Source organism: Pleurodeles waltl, chromosome 2_2 (genome assembly GCF_031143425.1).
Source record: "Pleurodeles waltl isolate 20211129_DDA chromosome 2_2, aPleWal1.hap1.20221129, whole genome shotgun sequence".
Classification (NCBI taxonomy): Eukaryota; Metazoa; Chordata; class Amphibia; order Caudata; family Salamandridae; genus Pleurodeles; species Pleurodeles waltl.
In genome coordinates, this window is record NC_090439.1 from 879,472,820 (window position 1) to 879,500,706 (window position 27,887).

Here is a 27,887-nt window from a genome sequence, read left to right on the forward strand (position 1 = left end):
AGGTGTTTGAAGGAGATCGAAATTACTTCTATCTCTGGGTCTATTGTAGGTAATGGATTTCAGTATTAGATGTCAGAGGACACCAGGATTCTTGCAGTACAGTGCTCCCCAGACCAGGTTTAGTGAGGCAGAAGATGTCCACAATCATAAAAATGGCCACAGTGGGCAGGTGTCATGGATCCATGACACTCCTTTGTCAGATACTTACAGCTGCTGCCAAGGGTGCATGTTATACATTTGGCGTGCCCTATATTTGGCGTGCTCTCTATATAATGTGCGTTATGTACATGTTGTGCTTTACATTCTATATACAATTATGTTTTTATATGCAATACTTGTTCTCAGCTGTCGAGCACTGTGCCCGTTGTTATTATGTGTCATGTTTGTTTCCATCTCCCGAGCACTGTGCCCGTTATGTTATTATGTGCCGTGTTATGATTGCAGCCCTCCCAAGGGGAACACAGGGCTTATTTTTTGAGCTTCTAGAGCTCCGTATTCCTTTTGTGCAACAGCAAGCCAGACACGCAGTGAATTGCCGAGATCCTACAAGACCTCGCCAAGTTCTGGCTGCCATCTTGTGTGTGGCGATATTTATACCGCACCTGAGACCATGAGACTTGCTTTGCTTTAAAGATTCAACTGCAGGAGCAGCAATTGTTCATCAGTGCATGAGGACAACAAAAGAAAGCCAGAAAACCTGCATGCTCACCATCGCCACTGCTCCGGATTCCTTCCAGCTCACCGCCACATAGGTGCAGTACTTCTCATCTTGAAATCTGAAAAGAAAGCAAACAGAACGTTACAAAAGGTTCTGTTTTTGGTATTATATGATACTAACATGCAGGAGAGCGCAAAGACCCTAAAACACAGAGCCTTAACGTGCATTAAAGAACCACCATGCCAATTCCTTCTCCCCTCAGTACAGGAAATGAAATCCCAGGATTCTGCACTTCTCCCCCCTCCCAGGGCCTGCCTAACGGCAGTTGCAACACAGATAGGAGGCGGAAGCAAGCAGTGGGTGTGTCACTGGTGCACCAAAGGCAAGACCATCTGCACCCGTCCATGCCTGGACCATGCCCAGTGCCAGGATTCCTGGTCCAATCACCGTCCAGCGATACTCAGCAGCACTCCTTAGGATGCAAGACGCCGTTCCCTCAACTGCTGCCAGGTAGCACCTCACACCACAGTAGGGGCTTTCATCTGCACCCACTGCCAGTTCTCCGGCAGCAACACATACACACCCCATGCAAATATTACCAGTGCCCTCTACACCCACTCCCAACACACACACACACACACAACACAAGTACTAACAACGGTTTCACCCTCACCCTACACCACAGCAAATCCGCAGTTCAACACCCACTCACACGCACACTTCTAAACACACAATTGCTCAGCAAATAGACAAACAAAATATGGGACTTGCTGAGCAGTGACGCACTTGACATCCTTTTTATCACCAAAACCTGTCTCAACCCCTCTTCAACTCCAGACATTGCCACAGAAATCCCAGTGGGCTGCAAGATCGCTCAACAGGACCGCCTTCACAAGCCAGGAGGAGGACTTGCTATCATCTACAAGGAATCCATCAAATGCACAACAACCACAGAGAACATCACCCTATTCATGGAACACCTGCACTTCAAGCAGCAAATCTCAGAAAACTTCATCCTGAACGGAGCCCTTGTCTACTGACCACCTGGCTCACGAGCCACCTTTACCAACCTCATCACCAACTTCAGTCTGCACACCATTGACTCCAGAGCCTATATTCTCCTTGGTGACCTCAACTTTTATCTGGAAGACAAAAACGATCCCTGCTCCACAGCACTCCTCAAAAGTGTGAGCAACATCAGACTTACCCCAGTTGTCCCAGAACCAACACACACCACAGGCACACTGGACCCCATCTTCACTACAATCAACAGCATGAAATACAATTCTACCACACCGTTCATATGGACCGGCCACTACATCATCCTCTTTCCAATCAAGACATCTCAAGTCAACATCCCTTCCAGGTTCAGTATTCCAAGGTGCAGCTGGGGCAAAATCACAGAAGCAGACTGGCTCACCACCCTCAACCTAGCCTCACAGACAACCTTGACAAGGACATCAACAACTGGATCAAAAACTGCGCAGACTCTCTTTCACCCATCAAACTCAACAAGCTCTATATGACGGGATTTCAAAACAACTTCTACACAGACTCCAGACCATCTAGAACACCGCTGAAAGACTCATATCAACCTCCAACACCGCACCCACAACACACGGCACCTTAGGAAGCTTCACTGCCTCCCCATTCACAAACGCAGCCAATTCAAACTTCTCAAGCACACATACAAATCCCTACACAACACAGGGCCAGAATACCTGAATAGCTGCATACACTTTCACCAACCCCTCCAGACACCTACGCTCTGCCTCACTGTCACTCGCACACATTCCTCACATCCACAAAATCAAAACTGGAAGTCACTCATTCTGTTACATTGCACCCAAGACATGGAATGACCTCCCTCTTGACATCAGAGCTTCCTCCCCACTTCTTGAGCTACACAAGAAGTTGAAGACTTGGTTCTTCGTATAAGCACCTTGGGGGCCACAAAACAACACACATGTCCAAGCGCTTGGATACTCTCTCGGGTGATTAGTGCACTATACAAATTAATATAACATACCATAAAGATTTAGACTAAAGTTCAGTTTAAGAATTGTGCGCACATTGTTTATTTCTAAAGATATACAAGTTGTGTTGAGGAACAAAACCAAAAGCCCTGCGAAGGTTGAAGGGCAAAAGACAATATGCTTGTGAAACCCTCCTATATTTGAATCCATCACTACTCCACACCCTATACCACTAGTACCACTGGAACGCTTTTATGGATACAGCACTAAGGGCCAGATGTAGCACGCCGTTTGCATGGCGCAAACTGCGAAAAACGCAGTTTGCGCCATGCAAACGGCCTCACGCGATGCACATTCCCAAATTGCAAGTCGGTACCGACTCGCAATTTGGGAATGCGACTCGCAAATAGGAAGGGGTGTTCCCTTCCTATTTGCGACTCGCATCGCAACGCAATTCAGAGTTGCTTTGTGACCGCGAATGCGGTCGCAAACCAACTCGCAGTTACCACCAGTGTCACACTGGTGGTAACACATTCGCAAAAGGGAAGGGGTCCCCATGGCACCCCTTCCCCTTTGTGAATGTCGATAAAAATATTTTTTCAGAGCAGGCAGTGGTCCTATGGACCACTGCCTACTCTGAAAAAAACAAAACCAAATGGTTTCAGTTTATTTTTCATTTTGCAACTCGTTTTCCTTTAAGGAAAACGGGCTGCAAAATGAAAAAAAATAAACTGCTTTATTTATAAATCAGTCACAGACATGGAGGTCTGCTGACTACAGCAGGCCACCATCCCTGTGAGTGCAGGGACTCGCTATGGGGTCGCAAAATGCGACCCACTTCATGAATATTGAGGAGGTGGGTATTTGCGACCCCATAGCGAGTCGCAGAAAGTGTCTGAGACACCATTCTGCATCCGTTTTTGCAACTTGCAAATTGCGAGTCGCTCAGACTCGCAATTTGCAAGTCGCAAAATCTGATTTTTCTACATCTGGCCCTAGGTTTGGCATTTTTCCTAACCAATGCCATTTGCACTCTATGGCGCATTCTGCGGCATTCCTTGATGAGGCCCCTAAAGTGGCCTTTATTATCTCATATTTGGGAGGAGATGCTGCTCAGTGGTCCATTCCCTTTGTGGAAAAAGACGATCCATTCTTGTACAACTATGTAACCTTCAAAGAACTCATGCAGAGAATGTTTGTACACCATACGTTCTTATAAGCTGCTGACAATGAACTTCTCAATTTGGAACAGGGAAATTCAAACTTACTACATTATGCAGCTACCTTTCATCGTTTGGTAATAGAATAAGACTGGCTGGAAGGCAACAAAAATCTGTCTTTTACCATAGTTTACACAACGATTTAATAGTACAAGTGGTGGGTCCACCCGACAAACTCAGTGAATTTATTGATATAGTGGTAAAATGAAACCACCTGCTATTAGAAGAAAGTCAGAGATAGGAAAAGGGGGTCATCACAAAGTCAAAGCAGTCAGAGATAGACCCAGAGGAGATACCCAGAGGGGTAATGATGAGTCTGAACCTATACAAATAGCGGGTGCTTGAGGACAACTGAATTAGGAGGAAAAAGATAAGAGAAGGACATTGAACCAGTGTCTAAATTGCAGGAAAACTGGGCACTTCATGAAAGAATGTCCGAATAAACTAACAAAACCTAGAGAGAACAAAAGAGGGATAACTGTAGTACCAGTAGCCGGCATAGTGTTGGGGGGAAATGAACAAGCACTTTAGGAGTCACGGTCGGTCTGCTGGGTTCATCTTCTAACTCGACCTCTAGGGGAATTCTCTGTGCTTTTCTCCACCATGTTAGTATAGCCATCCCTTTAGCATCAAACTCAGGTCACACTTGGCAAGTAAGTGCTCTTATCGATTCAGGCACAACTGGGAACTTCACAGATACCCACTTTCTCAAAACAGGCATAACGACGATGCGAAAAGACAAACCCAAAATCATGAGAATGGTCGACAGAAAAGAACTAACCTCTGGGCTCATACAATGCCAGATCAACCTATGGTAATGGCTTGTCCAACCAATCACAAAGAACAAATTACATTTGATTGAATAGATGCCCCTCAGTTTTGACTGATCCTGGGACTTCCTTAGCTCAACACACATAACCCACATGTCTTGTAGTAAAGTGTATGCTTTAACAGAGAAAGAAAATTAATATCTAAGAAAATGCCTGGATGAATACTTGGAAAATTGATTCATTCACCATTTTAAGTCCCCTGTCTCTTCTCCCCTAGTTTTCCTGTGGCGCCTGCATTGATTATCATGCTCTGAATGATATTATGGTCAAGAACCATTATCCATTGCTGTTAATCCCTCGTCTGCTGGATCAGGTGAAGGATGCCACCTTATATACAAAACTTGATTTGTGTGGGGTGTACCATCTACTAAGAATCCAAGATGGTGACAAATGGAAGACTGCATTTAGAACTAAGTTTGGTCTTTTTGAATACCAAATCATGCCTTTCGGACTCTACAATGCCTCCTCCCACTTTTCAATTCTTCATCAATGAGGTGATGAAGGAATTCATCACTGTATGTTGCACTGTCAATGACATACTAATCTACTCAGTAATTTTTCAGAGACCATTACTTGACTCCTCTGAAAAGGGTTAAAGTTCGCCCGGGATCATAAAACAGAACAAGCATTCCAAATCCTTAAAAGGAAATTCACCACAACACACATTTTGACTCATTCTAATACAGGACAACCTTATATTGTAGAAGCAGATGATTCTCAAACCGCCTTAGGTGGCATCCTGTCTCAATGAGCTACCAACACAGGAAAACTCTATCACATAGGCTACTGCTCTTGAAAACTACTCCCTGCAAATTGTAGTTATACAATCGTAGATTGTGAGCTGTTGGTTATAAAGGCAGTATTCGTGGAGTGGCGACAATATCTCTCAGAAGACAAACACCCAGTGACTACATACACAGACCACAGAAATTTACAATTTTTATGACCGATAAGGGCTTTAACTATTAGTCAGTTAAGGTGGACACTGTTTTTATGATTACAATTTTGTAATGAGCTTCCGCCCAGGAAAGGAAAACGCAAAGGCTGTTGCCTTTTTCAAAATAGGAGAGGACAATGATTCACAAGACTCACAGGAACCTAAAACCATTTTGCCAGCCATTTTTTCAGGGCCTTGTGTCGACGTCCACCTTTTTACTCGATCTGCGAAAAAGCATAAGCAGCAGTACTCCAGAAGAGTGGCAAGCAGTAATCCAGAAGTCAGTTTCCAAGATGGTCTATTACTTAAGGTCTATAAATGGTATCTTCCCACTAAAGAACACCAACATCAGGCATTGTATCTCTGTCACATTTATTTCCTGACCAACCATCTGGGGTATAATAAGACTTTAGAACACTTACAAAAACACTTCTGGTGGACATCCATCTCCCAGGGTATACATGAATATGTATCCCAAGCAAAACCTTCCATGTGCCCCGAAGTGGTTTGGTGCATCCCATACCTGTATCCCCAAAACCGTGACACAGAGCGTCCTCAGATTTTGTGGTGAAGATTCCAAAAACTAAGACAGGGTTCACTACCATCCTCATTATTCTAGACCATTTATCTAAGATGGCACATTTCTCGCTTTTGAAAAAAGTACCTTGGCATCCAAATTGGAACCCCTTTTTATGACTCACGTAGTGCGTTTTCACAGCATGCCATCTGTCTTGATCACAGATTGGGCGTCACAATTTGTGCCCCACTTCTGGAAAGAACTATGTAAATCTTTGGACATGGATGTGTGTCTCTTCTTCTTACCATCCTCAGATAGATGGTCAAGCAGAAAGAACAAAGCAGATCATGGAACAATGCCTGAAATGCTTACTACGTGCCATAGAGGAAGAATGGTCTGATCTGTTGCGGGCAGTGGAATTTGCTTACAACAATGCAGAACATGCATCTTTAGGTATGTCCCCTTTCTACTGTCTTTAGGGTGACCATCTGAGAATAATTCTATGGGACACACCACACACTATTAAGATGCCAGCTGTCCACAACTTCCATGCCACCTTACACAGTCTATGGTACTGGGCTCGTTTGAATAAGCTAAGGCGAAAGATGCATTCAAAGAGTCACTGACAAATATAGCCAAGCAGAACTTGCACTAACAGTGGGAGACAAGGTATGGTTATCCATAAAAAACATGCACCTTCATGGTTGTAAGAAGTTTTACCATAGTATTTGGGCCCCTATCCTATCACTAAAATCATCAATGGCAATAACACTAGCCCTACCCCCCTGCTATGAAAATACATCCAGTCTTCCATGCATCTTAGCTAAAGAAGGTCCACCCAGACAGTCACCTTAATATACTACCACCCCCTATCACAGTGAGAGATCATGCCATTTTGGATTGCCGTAGAACCCAGGGGAGGCTTTATTACCTCATGATCCGGAAGGGTTATGGCACAGATGAACATTCCTCAGAGACTCTTTCCCATGTTCTTCATGCTCCCCGTTCAGTTGGAGCCTTCCATACCAAACATCCACTGAAGCCTTCCCCAGCTTCCTCTGTTTTGGGGCTTCTGTCTCACACTGGGGTACTGTCATGGACCCATGACACTCCTTTGTCAGTGCTGCCCATCTGACCACATTCCTACAGCTGCTGCCAAGGGCTAAGGGTGTGTATAATACATTTAGCATGCCCTCTACATTTGGCATGCCCTCTATATAGTGGTGCTTTATGCGCTTGTTGTGCTTCACATTCCATATACAAATATGTTATTATGTGCCATGCTTGTTCTCAGCCCGTGAGCACTGTGCCAGTTATGTTATTATGTGCCAGGCTTGTTCTCAGCCCCTGAGCACTGTGCCCATAATGGTATCATGTGCCCTGTTATGACTGCAGCCCCTCCCAAGGGGAACACAAAGGTATATGTTATTTTGAGTTTCTAGTGCTCTGTAATCCTTTTATGCAACAGCAAGCCGGACATGCGGTGAATTGCCAAGATCCTGCAAGATGTCGGCAAGTCCTGGTGACCATCTTGGGTGTGGCAATGTTTATACCACACCTGAGACCACGAGGCTCTCTTAGCCTCGAGGATTCAGGAGCAGTTGTTGTTCATCGCTGCATGAGGACCGCAAAAGAAAGCCAGAAAACCTGCTTACTTACCCTCACCACCACTCCAGAGTCCTGCCAGCCCGCTGCCACATAGGTGCAGTATTTCTGATCTTGAAATCTGAAAATAAAGCAAGCAGAATGTTACAAAAGATACTGTTTTTTGGCATTGCATGCACAGACCAAAACACTAATGGTCATAGGAATGCAAAGACCCTAACGTGCATAAAAGTCCTAACGTGCATAAGAGCGCTACTACAACAGTGAAAGATTCAGACTAAAGTTCAGTTTAAGATTTCTACGCACATCGTTTATTTCTAAAGCTATGCTGGTTGCATTGAGGAACACGACTAAAAGCCCTGCAAAGGTTGAAGGACAATATGCTTGTGAAACACTCGCATATTTCAAGTTTCAGGCCCTGCAAGGTTGAAAGGCTAAGGACAGTATGATTATTTGACAAACCTGTGTACTTGTAGAGTGTGTGTCTAACTTTCTCTTTAGCAGAAACAATCACCAGAAGGACCTGCTATTGCTGATACCTACAAGGTTAATGTCCAATATAATTAATACCTCACTTAACACTCTCCCTCATTGTGCAATGTGATTGCAATACTAAAGTTATGTACTTATATCATGTAGGAGAAATCCTGAACCTATCCCTGAACCAGTTACCATAAACAAAGAATGTGTTGAAGAACAGCAACAATGCATGCCTTTCTATGAGACCCTGTTGATTGCAGGTAGTCACGACATTTTTAGCATGCATCTGGAACCACAGGAGGGGTTCCTCATACGGTACTCAGCGACTGATGACTGTTCGCTTACTTTGCAAGGTTCAACAGCTGTACACGTTGAGGGAACATCTACGCCAAACAACCATGACCTTCTCCCCTGTACCCCAACCATCTTCCTTGTTGAGTTTACCAGTACAAGTATGATGGTAGGGAATGAGTAGTTGGCCCACATCGCCCAACAGTAGGGTTAGCCACAAGAGCCTATATACTATTTGTTATGGCATGCCTAGAAGTCATTCCTACCCACTAGCTCATGCCAGCCATAAATATTGCAACTCTAGGCACCCATTTCAGAGCAGTTTGGACCTGAGAAAGATCAGAAAAAGACTAAGCCTCCTCTGTCTTGTACACAGGAAAATAAGTGGACTACAAGGGACATAAGGCTGACCTGTTAAAGCTACAAGAAGCTACAGGAGGCCTTTGCTTGCAGCTGCCCAGATGACCAGTGGTAACCGGACCAGGACTGGTCCCTGCTGTTTTGCCTCTGCCCAACACCCTGTGAGTTGCTAAGTGCCTTCCATGAGGCCCTGGGGACGTTTAGCAGTGCACTCCTGTGGTGGACAAGACTTAAAAGGCCAACTCTCAAAAGATGCAAGCGCTCATGAAATCCTTCTTCAGCGTATCAGAGATTGTGGTATTGTTGGATCAGCCCTTACCTGGTTAGAATCATTTCTTACTAACAGACAACAGATGGTCAAGCTGGTGCCATATTATTCCAAAGATTCTACAGTTACGTCTGGTGTTCCGCAGGGCTCTTCTTTGAGCCCTGTTCTGTTTAATATCTACATGGAACCTTTAATTTCCCTAATCTACTCTTTTGGAATAGATACAGTATCATATGCTGATGATACTCAGATGGTTTTATCACTGGATAAGTCTTTACTGGCATCGGAACAGAACTTTACAAACTGTTCAATGGCCACTATCCATTGGATGCATGCCAACCATCTGAAGTGTAAGAGATAAAACTGAGATTATGCTTTTTGGCAAACTTGATGATTTTGTGCCCTCCCAATGGTGGCCAGGCGCCACACTCTCCTCCCCCAACTACAGTGGAGGTCGTCAGAAATTTTGGGGTAAATTTCAACGTCTCTTTGTCCTTTCGTCCGCAGGCCTTGTGAGTTGCAGGAACCTGTTTAAACTTTATCAAAGCTGCCCTTATCGGCTAGGAAAACTGTTGCTGTGCTCTTATCACCTCCAGATTAGACTATTGTAATAGTCTGGACGCAGGCTCTTCCAAGCAAATCATATACAAACTACAAATGGTCCAACATGCAGCTGCTAGAACAGTTCTCAAACTACCTGTAAAATCATCTGCCTCTGCTGCGTTATAAACTTTGCATTGGTTACCAGTCCATAAAAGATATCCGTTTAAACTTCTTATGACTTTCAGAGCTTTTACTGTGACCATTCCCAAATTCCTCACTGCCAGGATTACCCATTATAAGGCTGGCAGATCCCCGAGATCTTCACAGGCAAATCTGCTTAAACCTGTATCCCTCAAATTAAAAACCAGAGGAGGAAAGTCTCTCTCTGCTCTTGGCACCAGAGTGTGGAATGCCCTGCCCAGATACCTAAGGTTTATAAACAAGGAATTGACCTTCCAAAAGCAGCTTAAAACTTGGATTTTTGAGATCCTGGACACTTTATGCTACTCCCTGATCCTGTGAATATCTGGTATCTGATATCATCTTCTCTCTAAGCAGTTTTTTTTTTATGGATTAACTGAAGCACCAGGACGCACCTTTGAGAGTGACGGTTGCTCTATAAAAATAGATATGGAAATAGAAATAGAAGTTTGAAAGTGAAATATTTAACCAGGATGCACCTAGTTGGTGTAGCCAACCTTCGCTCCATCGTGGTCAGTGTCAAATTGCGCCTAGGTTGCGGTCTACTGTGAAAATCGACAATCATTGGCACTTTATACTTCATGGCCCACTGTGTTTGGAATGGAGGGACGGGACAATGGAAGGCCCTTGCCCAGGTGTCAGCTACATTTCAAAATTCCTTTCGCCCTTACCCCTTATTGGATTTTTAGTTCGTTTGGTGTAATTTTGTTTATTAAATTTTACTCTATTTTTCTAATTTGGTTTGGGATTTTTATTGTGATGCATTTCAACTTCATCACAGTTTTGGTACTCCATGAATACTTTATATATTGCTGAAAGTTAAGCCTGTCTGTTCTGTGCCACAGCTACCAGTGTGTTGAGCTCAGGTAAATTTGATGAATTTAAGGGTTCACCCTGACAAGACTTGTGATTATTTCTTGAGTTGGGTAGTAACCCGTCCTCCTAAGTAATTACATTTTGTACACTTGCTAATGGCAGATATATTAACAAATGTTAAAAAACCCAAAACACATGTCTTGCAAGTGATGAGACAGGTCAGTCGTGCTTCAGTTTTGATAATGTGCCTTTTATTTCCTGAATTCCAGTCGCAGGAATAATAGGTCCAGAAATTCCGACTGTATGTACTTTGATAACACAAGTGGCTGACTGCGTACCAAACTGGCTTGTCAGGTTGAGGTGATCACCCACAGTGTAGCACTTATATATTGAAGTTTAACTCATTCTGCAACAACCTATACTCACTGATGGTGGTTTTTCCAGTAGGCCACTTACAAAAAGGCAGGCCACCAAAAAAAGGTAAAGCAAAATCCCACTGACCCACACTCTTACACTGAAAACATACCCTCGGATTTCGTATGAAGACTCTTTGGTCATCCTAAATTGTGCTTTTGTTTTAGTATTGTACAGCCAGCATTATGTAATGATGCAGCACCACACTTTTCTTTCAGATCAATGATCCCATCACTGTACAGCAGTGCCACATAAGCTTCCTGCATCACAATGCTGTTGACACTTGCCATACTCTGATGATGCCCCTGGTGATCTAAAGCAGAAATGAGTTAGACTTTCCAAATTCAAAATTGTAAAAAATGCTGCAACAACCACCTTCTCATTTCTCCTGAATCAGGACTCCTCGGCACTCTGTCTCTTGCACCAACGTAAACTGAATTGGTAGCCCTTCCTGCAGCACACTGCTGAGCAAGACTCACATGTACCTTTCTTAATCAGCACATCTCCCTAGTGATCACTTCAGCTGCACATTCATCATATAGCTGTTGTGCTCTGCTTTAGGGCTGCCAGGTCTTGTGGCACTGGTTGGGTTATTTCCTCAGCTTGGCAGTTGCACGCATCTCCACTTTGGTATCCTTTTGAAAACACCTTTAGTTGTGACTCATCGCCCCTGTTGCGATTTGAAGATGCAACCTGGTAGGAAGACCCAAAAGGCAGGTAGGAAAAAGTTATAAGTAAGGAAAACCCACTAGGATGTAACAAGCTGAGCCCACAGCTTTTGACAGAAACTCAAAGTGGCAAGGATAGAACACACACTAACAACATCACACATTCCACATGATTATATGTCACACGAGTCTAGAATAGAAGACACACAAGGCTAGAACAAAAGACAGGGTACACAGTTTCTTTGTCCAGCATGAACCCATAGAGGAGGATATAAGAATCTAGAATGGGGTGAGGGGGAGTGTGTGTGGCTTGGATGGCCAAGATGGTGGGGACAAATTCTTGAGCTCCCGGCTGCGCAGCTCCGAGAATGCTACCCTGCAGGTGCTGGTGTGGTGAAAACAGGGGAGAGAGAGCAGGTGTATCCCCCCCAAGAAGATATCGTGCACCCACTCAGTGCGAACTGGGGCCTATTGTGAGATCCCCAGCTGCCATCGAACACTGGGCCTGAGGCATGATGCCTCCAACATGGCAGCCTGGGAGTGACTGCGGGGCCTATGCTGACTCATGGCGAGTGTGCGGCCGCACCTTTGGGGGTGGTGCTCGCAGGGAGTCCACGGTCGCTCTTCCACCACCCCTTTGTGATGGGCCACCCCTGACGGAGCTCCCTGAACTCTTTTGTTGCTAGGGAGGACCACACCGGACTCCCTGAGCAGGGCCTCAGATTCAGCGATGGCCCACCGGAGCGGGGACAAGACTATGGGATCCCACTCCCCTAAGCCCTAAGACCATTGAGGGCTTTCTGGGGAGCCCATCGGCTCAGGTGACTGGTGGACAGGGAGCGCGCCCGCCCCCCCAAGACTTTGTTTGCCAGTGCTCACCTGCGGGCTCCAGCACAGGTCTCTGGCAAGGTTTTGTGTGGGCCCATCGGGCCGGGGGGACGAGCAGCCACCTTGTTTGGGGTAATTCCCCTGACGCGTCTTCGGGCCTGCTAGGTATGCGGCTTCAACCAGGCCCGCTTTAGGCATCTACATAGGTGGCATCTACATGTTACTTCATCAGGCCACCCATGCACCCTCTCTCAACTGCCCAGGCCGCCATTTAATACTCTTGGGTCCCCTCACAGAAGCAAGGGGTAGGACATCTGCTGCTTCAACAGACCTAGAACTAGCCACTGGTACCGGCTGCTCGTGCTGTCCAGGCTCTGTGCCTGGTGCAAGTGGGTTGGTTGCGACCTACAACGCCACTCACAGGCACAATTCACGCCCTTGCCGCCACCTTGGTGAAAAAAAACATTACAAAGCCTACCGCAATACATCTCGGATGCAAGTCACACAGACTCAAACACTTAGGGTGGGCCAAGACAAGGGCCAATTGGGCCAAGCCAAGATGGACATGTACACAGCTCATGCTGGGAATACAGGAGGTGCCTCAGGAACTGGTATTGGTCTCCCCCCCACTCAAAAATAACACGTCCATCATTCTCTAAGCCATAAATGTCTCTAAACTAGTCCTGGAAACCGAAATTGGGGACTTTCCTCTGAGGTGACACGACTGTCTCGTGATGCAAAACTCCTCCAAGACTGGACAGAAGATGCTGAGAACAGAGCATGGTGCAACAACCTTTGCTTTATTGGCTTTCCAGAGGGGTCTGAAGGCCAGCCTCCTGAGAGTTTCCTTGAACAATGGATCCCCACTTGGTTAGAACCAGAGGCACTCTCCTCTTGCTTTGTTCTTGAATGGGCACGTCAATCCCTGGCTCCAAGGCCCCTTCCAGGTCCCCCTCACACCGCCTGATTGCCCGCTTTCTGAACTACAAAGATCATGACGTGGTCTTGCGGGGGTGGAGGGGAAATGTGGATGGTCTCAACAAATCACCAACCTTAAATTCCAAGGAGGTCAAATATTGGTCTTTCCAGACTACGCTCACCTTGTTCAGGCTCAGTGATCAGGTCAAGGCAAAGCTGCAATCTATGCATGTCTCTTACATGATCCTTTATCCCGCAAAACTCAAAATCATTCATCAATCCAAAATTATCTTCTTTGAATCCTGTAAGGAGGCCTGGACTTGACTCCCCTCACCACTAACTGTCCTCTCCCCTGGGGTGCTTCTCTCCTTCCCCAGAAGGATGACCAACACCCATGGGGGAAACAAAAGAGTCAACACCAAAGACAACATTCACATCATCACCACACAGGCCACTTGGATATGGATGCTGCTACTGACTCTGAAGGGGAGGGGAGCCAACGGCTCAGGGAAGGCACACCAGATGACCGCTCAGCGTCTGATCCCAACACCAATGCAAATTCTGGTTGACCAGTCTAGGCCCTAACACAAATGTTTGCTTGCACACTAGCACCACGGTATCCTACACAAATACGGTTTAATGCAGTCCTTGGGGCACCAGTAGGGAGACTCGTTGGTCCTCTTAGAATCATCTCCCCCCATAATTCCTGTTGTTCTTTGTCGGGAATGGGTGACAGATGCTTCTTACGGGTGGGAAGTATAGAGCAGGGGAGTTGGGGAGATTGAGGAATGTTCAACAATTGTTGGTTCTGTTTGCATTGTGTTGTTCTTTTGCCTTGCATATGCTTGGAGATATTGCAACTTCCTGGATGGGGTCTTTGGCTGACTGTCCTTGCTGTTCATCTCCACATCACTGGCTTCAGCAGCTCTCCTACAGCCTGCATGCATGGACTATCACCTTTTTCTAAGCCAAACTATGACTCACGTATTTAACATGGAATGTTAATGGTCTATTACATCGCATTAAGAGAGGGGCCGCATTTCAGTTCTTTCAGCGTCACTCTCCACTGGTAGTAATGATGCAGGAGACACACCTCATAGGTACCAATGGTCACTTTCTAGCCCGCAAGGATTATGACAGGTTTTTCCATGCAGGGTATGCCAGGGGCGTCGCCATCCTCCTCCACAGATCTTTCCTGATGGCAATCACAAAGGTCACACAAGACACCCTGGGTAGATACCTCCTACTGCAGGGCTCATTGGAAGGACTCCTATACAACATCTCATGCATTTATGTCCCACCCACTGTGCATCAGACCACGCTGAAGGCCTTTGGAGATTTGGCGGCTGCCATTCCACGGGCGACGACGATTATAAGGGGTGACCTCAATTACATTATGGACTCAAATGACTCATTTGGGCCTGAGGGTCTTATCCCCAGATGCAGCCGGGGCCTCAAGGTCTGGACGGGGGCATTCGGCCTCAGTGACTCATGGCGAGTATGGCGTCCTGTGGACTTGGGATTTGCACACACCTCTGCTGTTCACAACTCCCTTGCTCATATAGACTACCTGTTTTTGCCAGCTAATGACCTTCATAGCTCAGGTTTCGAGATCCTGCCATGGGGCAGATCAGATCATGCACCAGTTACGCTTTGGTTTGACTTGTCCCTCAGGGGTGAACGCCTTATTTGGCGTTTTAACGCCTGGTTCCTTCGGGATGAAGCGTTCACACAGCATTTATCTGTCGAATTTGAGCCTTCTCGAGACTAATGAGGGCTCTGTAGACTCTGCCAAAACTTTATGGGAGGGGGATAAATCCTATATGCGGGGTGTGGCAGCTTCTTTATCCTGGGGTCCAACTGCAAAAATCATCATCGGATGGTTGAGCTCGAAACATCATTAATAAATACTGATTGCAGGAACTCAGGGACACTTACAGTCCTAGAGAGATGTCAAGCAGAAATAGATAGGACTTTGTTGTGCCAACTATGTCTGGACAAAGCCTGCAAATGTTGGATGGGGTCCTAGTCGAGTAAGTTGCTGCATTGGCTTGCTACTCACCAAGAGGAGAAAAAGGTGATACCCCGCGTAGTGGGGAGCTATGGGGCGTGGAAGGATGAGACAACGAGGTTAAATGATATGCCAAGATCTTGGCCAATCGATTGCTCAAGGTCCTCCACATCCTGGTCTACACGGACCAATGTGGGTTTATTCCCTGGAGAAGTACTAGACATTCTATCTGCCACGTGCACATAGCACTGTCCCATATCAGAGTTCTTGATGGCCCCTCAACTCTCCTGCTTCTAGACTTTGAAAAAGCTTTCCGTACAGTGAATTGGTCCCACCTAGATGAGGTGCTCATTGTTATGGGCCTTGGCCCTCTGTTTCGGGCATATGTGAGGGTCCTCTACACAGGAGCTCGAGCCCAGGTGCAGGTTAACGGTGTCCTATTGGACCCCTTTCCAGTGCACAGGGGCACTAGGCAAGGATGCCTGCTGTCCCCACTTTTATTCGCACTTGCCATCGAGCCCCTGGTGGTGTGGATCTGGTGTGATGCCCAGGTATGGTGATTTGACTGGGGTCTGACAATGGAGGATGTATAGCACTGTATACGATAAGATCATCTTGTTTATGTCCAAACCAGCTGAGACAGGGCTTAGAGTGTTTATTATCCTTGGTGTCTTTGGGGAAGACTAGGGACTCCAGGTCAACTGGGGTAAGTCTAGGGTACATGTCTCCTGGGAACCACACCTAGCAAGGAATTCGAATCTTGCCCCTGTAATGTGCAGGGCCAAAGAGGACATCTTATGCTGGCTTAATCTTCATCTCAATACTATGGGTAGAATAGCTTTATACAAGGATGACGATTTTGCCCAAATTACTATTCGCTCTACAAAATGATCTCTTCCGTGTTCCACAAAAATGTTTTGATTCAGTCTTGGCCATGGGTGGAGATTTATCTGGGCTGGGGGCACCCCCAGAATGACCTTTGGGAAATGTACCCAAACAATGTATGACAGTGGCTTGGCCATGGCGGACATTCGACTATATTATTTGGTGGCCCTCCTATTAATGACTGAGTGCACAGGGTGGGACAACCCAGCCAATAGGGGCGAACTGGCCCTACTATGATTCAACAATGTACTCTATATCTTGTATGGAGGCCCAGTACCCTCTGGTATTCCAGACGTTACCCAGGGGGCCTTCAGGGTATGGAGGGCACCAGCTGGGATGGGACAGTAGACCTACATTGGAGACCCCACTTTGGATGTGCAGGTTGTTGTCTCATGTCCTCTCTAGAGAGATTTAAAGGATGGGACTCTACTGGACTGTCACAACTTGGCAATATTTTGGACAGCCAACACATGAGGTCGTCCAGAAACTCCAGATGGAATTTCACATGCTTTCTTCACAGTTTTATCATTATTTGCAACTCCTTCATGCCCTGCAGGCCCACAGTAATGAGGTCAAAGAACACCCAGAATAAACCCCCGAGAAAATAAAATCCTCCTGGGCCACCTGGACAAAGGAGGGGTAGCCCAGATTTATAAATCCCTAGTGCTACACTTCGCATTATCATTGATTCTGCTGAAACAAGAGCGGGAGGGCTAGGTGTGGTCCATGGACGGGGGGATTTGGTGTGATGCTTGTATGGCTCATTGCACTTTAGCTATTTCTGCCACACTCCACTTCATTCAGTTTAAATATTTACTCCTCTTCGCCTGTGGCGTGTTGGGCTAACAAATTGCCCGGGATGTCATAGATGTAGAAACCCAACAGAGGAACTTCTTTCACATTGTGCAGCTCTGTAATGTCATACAGAAATTTTGGTCTGCCGTTTTAACCTTGAGAGAGTAAAGAACCACAGCACATCCAGATGTTCATAATTATATCCGTTTATTGTTTAAGTGGGGTCAGATGATAAATCAAAGCAGATTTGAAGTCATCACATTCATGAGCCATTAAATGTGATATCGAATCAGAACACTTGTATGGTATTCAATGCAAAGACAGCCGACACGTGTTTCGCCAATAGTGACTTTCTCAAGGCTGTGAAACAATGTTGCAAACAGGAAATAAACCAACTGTTAGTTCCAACAGTCTAATATAGTGTATCAGCTAGCCCAAAAATTAACAATCCACCTATAGTGTATTGTATCAAATAGAAAAAGTGTTCTGTCCACTATATAATCATCACCACAGTGTCTGAATAAGTGAAGTTTATATTGGTTAGGTGCTCCATAAAGAGATGTGTGTGCCATGTAAGAAAAGAGTAGACGCGGGGAGAGGTAGAGGGCTACTGGTGCTATTACTGTCTAAAGAGTGCATAGCTATTTAAAGTGAAAAGCAGGTGAAGAGTAAGTTGAAGCAGAGAAAAAGTTACTTGGAATCAACATACCTTAGAGATATGATAAAGATACACACGTGCTAGGTGTGAGAGTTGAAGATGTAATATTTTGGTTCCAAGAGCAGAATCCTTTTAAATACAAAAGGTTCCTTAGTTAGTGAATCCAAAAAAGTGCGCTCTGGTATTGTACCAATAACCACACTGGGACCATGGTAAGTCTAAGTAAGAAAGAGAAAGGGGGTCATGATCACTTGGGAGTAGTCACAAAAGTAAGGTTTAAACAGAACTTCCATGCAGAAGTAAGGATCTAATAGGGAGAATTCAAAGTAGTGGTGGTGAGGGAAATGGCTACATGTTATCACATGGTCGGGGTAGGAGTAAACAATTGAAAAGGTAAATAAATGTATGTTAGCAAGAACAAGGTCCTGAACGGGCAAGTTATATTATTTTATTATATGTAAGTGGACGGCATATGTAAGACAAACCAAAGAAAAATATTAGGCTTCCAAAAAAGAACTGCAGACCGTAGATGTCAAAACAGTGTAGATCCGGCAATCGAGTAAGCCTTGGGTAAAATAAAGGGCCCATGCTGAGGAATCATGCGGATAAGGAAGAAGCATCTTGCATAGTCGGGGAAAAGTGAGGTTCCATGCGCCCAATATCAGATATAATAATGTAGATCTCCGAGGGATAAGTGTGCAGAGCACGCGTAAAAGACGTGTTTAAGTGCACTTGTCTGTTTGTATGATGAAGTACAGAGAGCCGGCAGAAGGCCAGACAGGGTAACAGAATAATAACATAAATGGGGTGGCGTCTTACCCGTTAGAGTGAATCCCTGATGGTTCTGAGTCCGTGGCGTTGTAGAGTAAGGACTTGTGCTCCAACACCAAGCCGTTTATAGTAGTTGAGTATGATGGAGATAGAGAAAGGAGTATGATATGCACAGAATTGCAAATGTCGGCCATATTGGAATGGAGAGAAATGTGTGATATAGAGAGGAAATAGTAAGTGGTGCACGTTACCCCAAAAGATATGGAAAGTGAAAATGGCAGTAAGGGTCAGAAAGAAGAAAAAACGAGCCCACATCGTCAATGACATCTTTGAATCTAATATACATTCACATTGTGGAAATGATGAAACGATGTATATATATAAAAAAATGCACACAAGTCAAGATTTGTAAATAGACACATAAGTGCACATTGGTGTAGTTGCCTAGTCGGTGTTCTATTACAGAATGTCTACACCCATTCTTTATATGATTACATAAGGTAATGACAAAGCATATACACATGAAAGTACCACTAATATTCAATGTATACTATTGATCAATGTTATGATGAACGCTGTGTCCAAATGTGACGAGCGCAAATCTATACGAATTAAGCACATCCAGTCATACATATGTTAAGCAAGTTTTGACATGTAAACTAGCCAGTAACCCCATAGCCAGAATTACCAGTGACATAGAAATCAAACTACGCACATGGAGGGATATGGGTCTCCTGTCGGACTTAGAATTTAAGTATGTGTTCAACCCTACACCTAGTTTCCCGTGCATTTACATACTTCCAAAGGTACACAAAACAGCTAACTTCCCTCCAGGCAGACCCATCATATTGTGTATAAATCACAATGACAGTACTTTCACACTTGACAATGGTGTCCATGTGTGAGTATTGCAAGGGGACCTGTACTGGTAGGTTTGTGCTATCTGTTGAGTATGTGAGTCAGTATGTGTGTGTGTGTGTGTGGATTGGCTGGTTGAGGTGGAGGGAGATGGAGTAGCTGTTGTGGTTGTGTCTATATGCATGTCACTTGAATGACTTGCAACTGATGTTGTGCATGTTGCCATGTGACTCTTTCAGGTGAGTCTTGTTGTGTGGCAGACATTGTCATGATGTGTGTAGTTGTGCTTGTGTATGAGTTTGTTTGTGTAGCTGAGTGTATCGTGTTGGTTGTTGTGGTTGTGTGTCGGTGCAGTGTCAATGGTGTGTGTGGTATTATGGATGTATGTCAATGTGTGTTTTTGGCATGTACGGGTTGTGTTGGACTTGTAATGGAAGATGGTGTGTATGTAGTGTGTTGTGTAGTGTGTAGTGCAGGGGCGCACATATGGCTAAGGTACAGTGTGTGTGTCACTTCTATTCTATAGCCCCTTGCATTGCATGAAGTCCACTAAGTCCTACCGCCATCTCCCTCAGCCACCAATTCGTCGCAAGTTTGCAGAGCTGTAACATTTAAATATGGCAGGCCGAACACTGTCAACTTGACAGTCTCCTCGGGTCCACCGCCGGCGCTGCTTGGCAGCAGCAGCAGCACCTGCCAAACTTCTACACTACAACGATAATAAACTATGTTTATTATCATTGGAATGTAGAAGGGGTGGGGCGATGCTGAGCACTTCCCCTCAGTACGCACGTATGTTTGGCCGGCCGTCTCAGGCTGGCCAAACATACATGCACACTAAGCTCTGTCCAACCCTGCTACGCAGTGCAGGATTGGAGAGAGCAGACAGACTCTTCCAGTCTGCCTAGGAGGACCCAAGCTGAGCGCTCCGACCAACCCGAACGCTGCTGTCATGCTGCCAGTAGCATGACAGCAGAGTTTAGATTGGCCGCACGGCAGGCTGGGAGCCTGTGGCAAAGGAAAGAGGAGCTGCGGTGGTGGTGGCTGCAGGGCATTCTGGTAAGGTTTTCCTTTTTTTTTTTTATTATTAATTTTTCTTCACCCCCCGCTCCCTGCACGCTGCTCTGAAACGCCCCTCGAGCCGTGACTAGTAACACCATCAAAATCTAAATCAGGCCCGAAGTCTTAATTGTTGCCATGAACTTGGACCCTACAAATCCAGATGAACCTATTTTAAATGTGCTAATCACTACTCAGTGACTTTCACAATCATTGTTGCTACGGTTAACACTAGGATTTACTCGCACTAGACAACTTGGATCACTTACGTTTAGATAAAATAATTGAGAATGGTTTTATATCTTTCCAACATTTTAATTCAATTTCCAATTTGTAGGTGATGTTGGTATGGTTTGTTTTTACCTGAAACAATAACCTCGCTAGAAGTGCCAGGTTCATTAAATTATTGATGGGGCACATTTCATAAGAGCAGTTCCTTGTGGAGGCAAGATGACGAGCGTGCCCAGCTGGTTACCTTTATTCACAAGTATGATGTTCCAGGGCCAAGACCATGGAAGGAAAGAACTCACCCTAACTCAAGACTAACGAATAAGCAACTCATTTATTAAATTTGTGTGATGCCAGCCAACCAGTGCTGGACGTTTTAAAACGAGGGGTACATTTGTTTGTGCATTTAAAAACGGCAGTTTTACAACAAGTAAAGTAAATGTTCTCCCTTGAATGTTATAGTATGTGGGTGTTGAATGTTAAGCAAAGGAGAGATGGCTTTGAATTGTAGCCTTATCTGACTTTGACACCCCACCTCAGTCCCCAATTAAATGTTGATCACTCTTTCACACCTTGGTGCCTGGCAAAACATGCGCCTCAGCACATTCAGCCAGTTAAGAAAGTGAAAGGTCCTGGCCCTACCCTTCGGCACTTATCACAAATCCTTAGTGGGGCCCCATCTCCACCAGCCCTTATATCCATGCGCCTACCTATAGTGATAACATTTTCTAACTGAAACTCTTCTGTATGGCTCATACATTTTTCTTTTAAAATAAATTGCTAAAAGCGTGTCTTTGTTAGGAGAAATGCCGGACATATCTATGGAGACAGCAGCAGTGTCTGATACACTTGCCATCACTAAGAGAGATCCCTCTGGACCACACACCGGTCGATGATAGGTGATTGTACTAAGGGATGTCGGCTTCCAAGCAGGCCTGGCCTGGGAACTCAAAGAAGCCCTAACAAATTTTGTCAGACCAGCACCCATGGGGTTCATAGTGAACGAGCCTGACCACTACAATGGGGCTTGGAAAGGGGTTCTCTCTCCAGAAAATTTGGAAAAACTGGCAGAAACAGTACATTCTATAACACACTTTTCATTATACAATTGTATTGTTTTTAAAGCATAGCAAAGGATGACCTTACAGACCACCAGGATACCGCAATTTTTATTGGGGCTCTTCAAGGATTCCGTCACTATCACCCTCTAACAGTGCCTCTCATCTCTCCCTAGCAGCTCTCTCACACGTATTTAATTTGTTTTTATAGTGCCTCTCTTACCAGTGTAGGGCGTTGAAGCGCTTTAAATCACACACACATACAGAGACAATGAATCATACATGTGTAAATCAGTGAATAGAAAATGTTGTTTGAGATAAAGGGGACTACAAGATGCACGTCTGGACTTGGCTCCCAAAGCAGCCCTGGCAACTTTTTCTGACCAGCCCCTGTTGGGGGGGTACCTTTGCACGCACAGTGAGGTCTTAAAACTGTGCGTGGAAAGGTACCCCACATAGTTTTAAAGGTACCACACACTGTTTTAAGACCTCATAGGAGATATGCAAGCACAAGCTTGTTGCTGTTTTGGAGGCTGAGTTTGCAGCACTGCTGCAAAACCAGCCTCCAGTCACAAAACCAGGCACTACTGCTCCAAAACCGGCCCCCACCCTTCCAGCCCACCGGACAAATTGCCTGATGCCTGCTACGACCAGTCCGGAACTGACAAGGTTTAGGTTTCACATGTGATCCATACTGGTACATTTTGTTTAAGAGTGCTTAGTCTAGGGAAACAAACTCAGGATTCAGAACCTAACACAGTGGTTAAGGTTGACATTACTAATAACAATTTATTTCTACCCAGACAAACCATTTTATTCCAGATTAGGACAATCAAAGACTGGGCAAAAAGCAAAACATTCCAACCTGTACCATGCAGTTTGCATGCAGCTGTTTGATGGCACTTTATAGCTCACTGTGCTAGAGTATGATTGTAACTTATGAACTGCAAAGGATCTCTATGACAAGCAGTATCCCAGTGAGCTGTGCACATAAAATACTGTTCTGTAATCTGCATAGTACACATTATTTGCGACAGGCATATTAATGCTACCTTAGAGGAGTCAAAACTGCCACAAGACAATACCCGGATCTCTCGTCAGCAAGTACATTAATCAGCAGAGTTATCTTGGCACTTTTATTGTTGCCTGAAAGCTGTTGGATATAAAGGAACACTGCAGTGCTTTTCAAACTGCTGAACTGCTACAAAACTGGCCTCCCAATAACAAAAGTGTCCCCCGCCTTTCCAGCCTCCCAGGGAAATGACCGATGCCCGGTAGGGCTAGTCCCTTACTCTCAAGGCAGAAGCAGTATCTTACATGGATAGGCTAGGGAGCCGGCCCTTTATCCCAATCAACAATTTATCGAACACTTGGGACTCTTCTTTCAGGGCCTCGAACACAACGCAACAGCATAGAAGTCGGAAGTCATAACAGACCCAACAAACAAATGAAGCAAAGTGAGGATGAAGTCAGGTCTTCAGCGAAGGGTGGAGTATCAGTCTTCCCCACTCAGCCAGCACTAGAGATCCATTTAATATCACAACAACATCCTCAGCCAGGGGCTGGTTACAGGGAGTTGTCTGGTACTCGTAGGCAGGGCCACTTGAATTATTCTGCAGGGGAACACCAAATTATGCACTAGGGATGGCTAAAGTATGTGGGAAGAAAAGGCAAATTATGAGGCATAATGAGGCACATTTTTTGATAATATTACTTCATTATTTTGAACGTTTTACACATGGTAAAGTCTGGGCAAAGATTTCACCTTGTGGGTTGTAGTGCAAGGAAGGAAATGTCCTCCCCCAGCTATTTGAGGTATAACATACATTAATACTCAGGGTTCAGTGGGCCCCTTGGGCCTCTGGGCCTTGCTGTCACTACACATACTGCACCAATGGAAGCCACGCTCCTGCTTCCTGATCTGTTTCAACCATTGCATCGAAGATAATTGAAAAACATGTCAACAACCAACTGACAGGTTTTCTTGAAAGTCATAAACTTCTCCATCCTACATAAATGGGCTTTAGACCACAACACATCACTGAGTCTGCTCTGTTGGCCGTCATGGAAGACACTCGTCAACGATTGGACTCAGGTGGATACACAGTCGTCATCTTATTGGACCTCAGTGCCACATTTGATACGGTGGACTATAATATATTACTTCAAAGACAATTAATAATAGGAATTGAAGGCACCACCTTCAAGTGGTTTTCCTCCTTTCTGAGAAATAGGACCTTCCAAGTTCTTGATCGTTTCTTCTTTTCCAACACATTTCCCTCACTTGTGGGGTTCCTCAGGGCTCCTTGTTGAGCCCCACTCTTTTTAACATTTATATGTCTCCTTTGGCTAATATTGTGAAACCTTACGGTCTTTCCTTGATATCATATGCTGACGATACTCAGTTGGTAGTTTCTATTACCACCACTGGCAATGCAGAGCAGGCCAACCTATCCTCCTGTCTTTCAGATGTAGCTAGATGGATGGCCAACTCTAAACTTAAACTTAATGGTGATAATTCAGAAGTAATGTTAGTTGGGAACTTCTCTCTCCTCAAGCCTCCAGCCATGGTATTGGAAGGTCTAAAAGACCTTCCTCCGCCTAAGGAAAATGTAAAAAGTTTAGGCTTCTGGTTGGACTCCCTTCTCATGATGGATTGCTATTCTAAAAAGTTGACCGCAACATGTTTTGGCCTACTAAGAACCATTAGAATTTTTTTTAAAGTTCTTCTGTTCTTGGCCAAAAGACTCATCATTCAGGCCCTTATATTATCTCGTCTAGACTATGGGAATTCTCTTTTCCTGGGCTCTCCTGGCTACCTAAAAAAGAGATTGCAGGTTGTGCAGAATGCTGCTGCCCGTTTGCTTTTGAACACTCCCAGACATCTCTCTGCTACACCAGCATTAGCCTCACTCCACGGCTTCCCATAGAACAACATATTAATTTTGAGGCTATTTACATGGCACATAAAGCCCTCCATAATAAGGGTCTGATGTTTCTCAAGCAATTCATAACACCTTATACCCCTCAGAGGGCACTTAGATCCTCTATCGCCTTGCTGGTTAATACCCCTCGGTTTAAGAAAGCAATATGGGGAGGCAGTTCTTTTGCTGTTAAAGCTGCCTATCTTTGGAATTCACTCCCTCTGGAACTTCGTCAAGAGCATCTGGAATCCTCCTTCCGTAGGAAACTGAAGATGTTTCTATGCTCAGCGTAGGCATTTCCTAGTTTGGTGGTCTACTTTCAGCGCTGGGAAGCCTTCGGGTAGCCACGTGCTCTAAAAATGCAGTAAACTAAACCCTGGCTGGGAAGGGCCAGTGACATCAATGGGAAACTACCTGAGGAGGAGTATTCAGCGATTCCCCAGATTAGTGGGGTGTACGCAGCCTGTAAAAGAATCAGGGAAAGTATGTAGCATATTATTCGGCAACTTTGGACTCCAACCAGGTCACCCCTCAAAAGCCTCTGAAAACATTGTTGTAAGTACTACTCTGGTTGTTAATGTGCCCCATGCGGTTGTTCTTCTTCTCCTCACTACCAAAACTCCACACCTTTCGAGTGTCAGACTGTCTAGATATGAAATATTGTTACTGTCTGCTTCCCATATTCCGCTGTCTCACTTTGAACCCTGTATCTTTGATCCCACTCTGGAAGAGGACGAATCTCATGATTGCCTGGTTGTAACTGCCCATGTAACCAAACCTATAACTGATTTTACTAACACCCCATACCAAACTGACAATTAATGTATTTTGTGGATGGTTCATGTCTCAGAAGTGATGAAGGTGTCTTGGAAGTAGTTTACACTGTATATACTGTACATTAAGTTATTGAAAGCCATCGCTTCCTTCATATTAAGTATGTTCTAGTTGCAGAACTCATTGGAGTCACCTAAACCTGTATTCTGGCCGAGAAAAGGATTGTGACCATGTATGTACACAGACTCAATGCAAGCATCTGCAGTGATGCCTGATTTAGCACGCTTCTGGATAGAAAGGGGATTTTTAACATCCACTGGAACACCAATCAAAAAGGGTCACTATTAACAGAAACTGTAACTTTGGTGTTACCCCAACAATGTGGAGTGGTTAAGTGTGCTGCCCCCCAATACTCTCATGATTCCTAGGGGATTGCCCTTGCTGATTTGGCCTTCTCTAAAATATTAGCCTCTGTTGCTGAAAGATATTGTACTCCTGTGCCACCTGCTAGTTAGGGTGACCACCCGTCCGTAAATTTCACGGACTGTCCGTAATTTCACCCTGCTGTCCGTTGTCCGTGATGAAAGCTTTAACGGACGGCATTTGTCCGTAATTTTAGGCTTTCACCTAAAGGGCAACGGAGGCAGGGCGAAATTACGGGCAGAAGAGTTTCCCCAACTGGGCTGGAAGGCAGGGGGTCTCCTGTGCTCTGAGGGAGGGAGGGGCAGACAGATAAGAAAAGGCCTTCTTGCCAGGGGGTCTCCTTCCCTAAAGACATGCAAATGTGTGTAACTGGTAAATCTGCAAATACAAAGGGGCTTGAAAACCTGCATTGACTTTACTAAAAGGAGCCACTTGAAGTTTTCTGGTGGCAAAGATATTTCTTTCAGAGAGGTATTGTAATGGTGTTCCAAGGTGAGCTGTGGAGTGTGTGGTTTTAATGGAGTGTTATAACATTTTTTTAGCACTAGGTATAAACTGTATATTATTCAAATCTGTATTTGAGAAGCGTTTTTTTTTTATTTAACCGAAATGTATTCGCGCATTTTGTAGCAGCCTTTATTATGATGTCATTGTGGCTTTGTTAGTGTGTTTTAGCCATTAGCCATGTTATGCACCAGAGTAGCTGCTGTTCAGCATGGCTTAAAGCTAGTGGCATAGTGGTGTGGAGTGGAGTAGAGTAGCATAGGAGCAGTGGCGTAGAGCCCAGTGGTGCAAAGTACAGTGCAGTGGGGTACAGTGCAGTTGTTTAGAGTGCGTTAGCGTAGAGTGCAGTGGTTTAGAGTGGAGTGGCGTGGGACAGAGTAGAGTGGCATAGAGTGCAGTGAAGTAGAGTGGCATACAATAGAGTGGCAGAGAGAGCAGTAGTGTAGAGTGGTGCAGTGGCATAGATTGCAGAGTAGACTCACGTTGCAGGGAGTGCAGTGGTGTAGTGTAGAGTGGTGCAGAGTAGGGCAAAGTGCTGTAGAGTGTAGTGATGCAGAGTAGAGTGGCATAGAGTGCAGTGGCATAGAATGCAGTAGTACATAGTACATTGGTGTATAGTACGGTGGTGGAGAGTGCAACACTGCAGAGTAGAGTGTCAGTGCAGTGATGTTTTGTGGAGTAGAGTGGCACAAAGCAGTGGCGTAGAGTACAGTGGTACAGAGTAGAGGGCAGTGGCGTGCAGTTGTTTAGATTGCATTGGTGCAGAGTGCAGTGGAGTAGAGTGGCATACAATAGAGTAGCAGAGAGTGCAGTAATGCAGAGTGGTTCAGTGTCATAGAGTGCAGAGTAAACTCATGTGGCATAGAGTGTAGTGGTGTAGAGTGGTGCAGAGTGAAGTATTGTAGAGTGGTGTAGAGTATACTGCCTAGAGTGCAGTGGCATAGAGTAGAGTGGTGTAGAGTGCAGAGTTGCAGAGTAGAGTGTCAGTGCAGTGGTGTAGAGTGGTACAGAGAACAGTGGCATAGAGTACAGTGGTGCAGAGTAAAGGGCAGTGCAGTTGTTTAGAGTACACTGGTGTAGAGTGCAGTTGCATAGAGTGGCATTGGGCAGAGTAGAGTGGCATAGAATGCAGTGGAATAGAGTATATTGGTGCAAAATGCAGTAGTACAGAGCAGAGTGGTGTAGAGTATAGTGGCGGCCAGAGCAGTGTTGCAGAGTGTCAGCTTGCAGTGGTGTAGAGTGCATTGAACTAGAGTGCAGTGGTCAGAGTGGTATAGAGTACAGTGGCGTAGAATAGATTGTTTCAGAGTAGAGTGCAGTTGCATAGAGTGGAGAGGTGCAGGGTAGGGTGCAGTGGCATACAATACAGTGGCACAGAGTGCAGTGGCATAAAGTAGATTATTTCACAG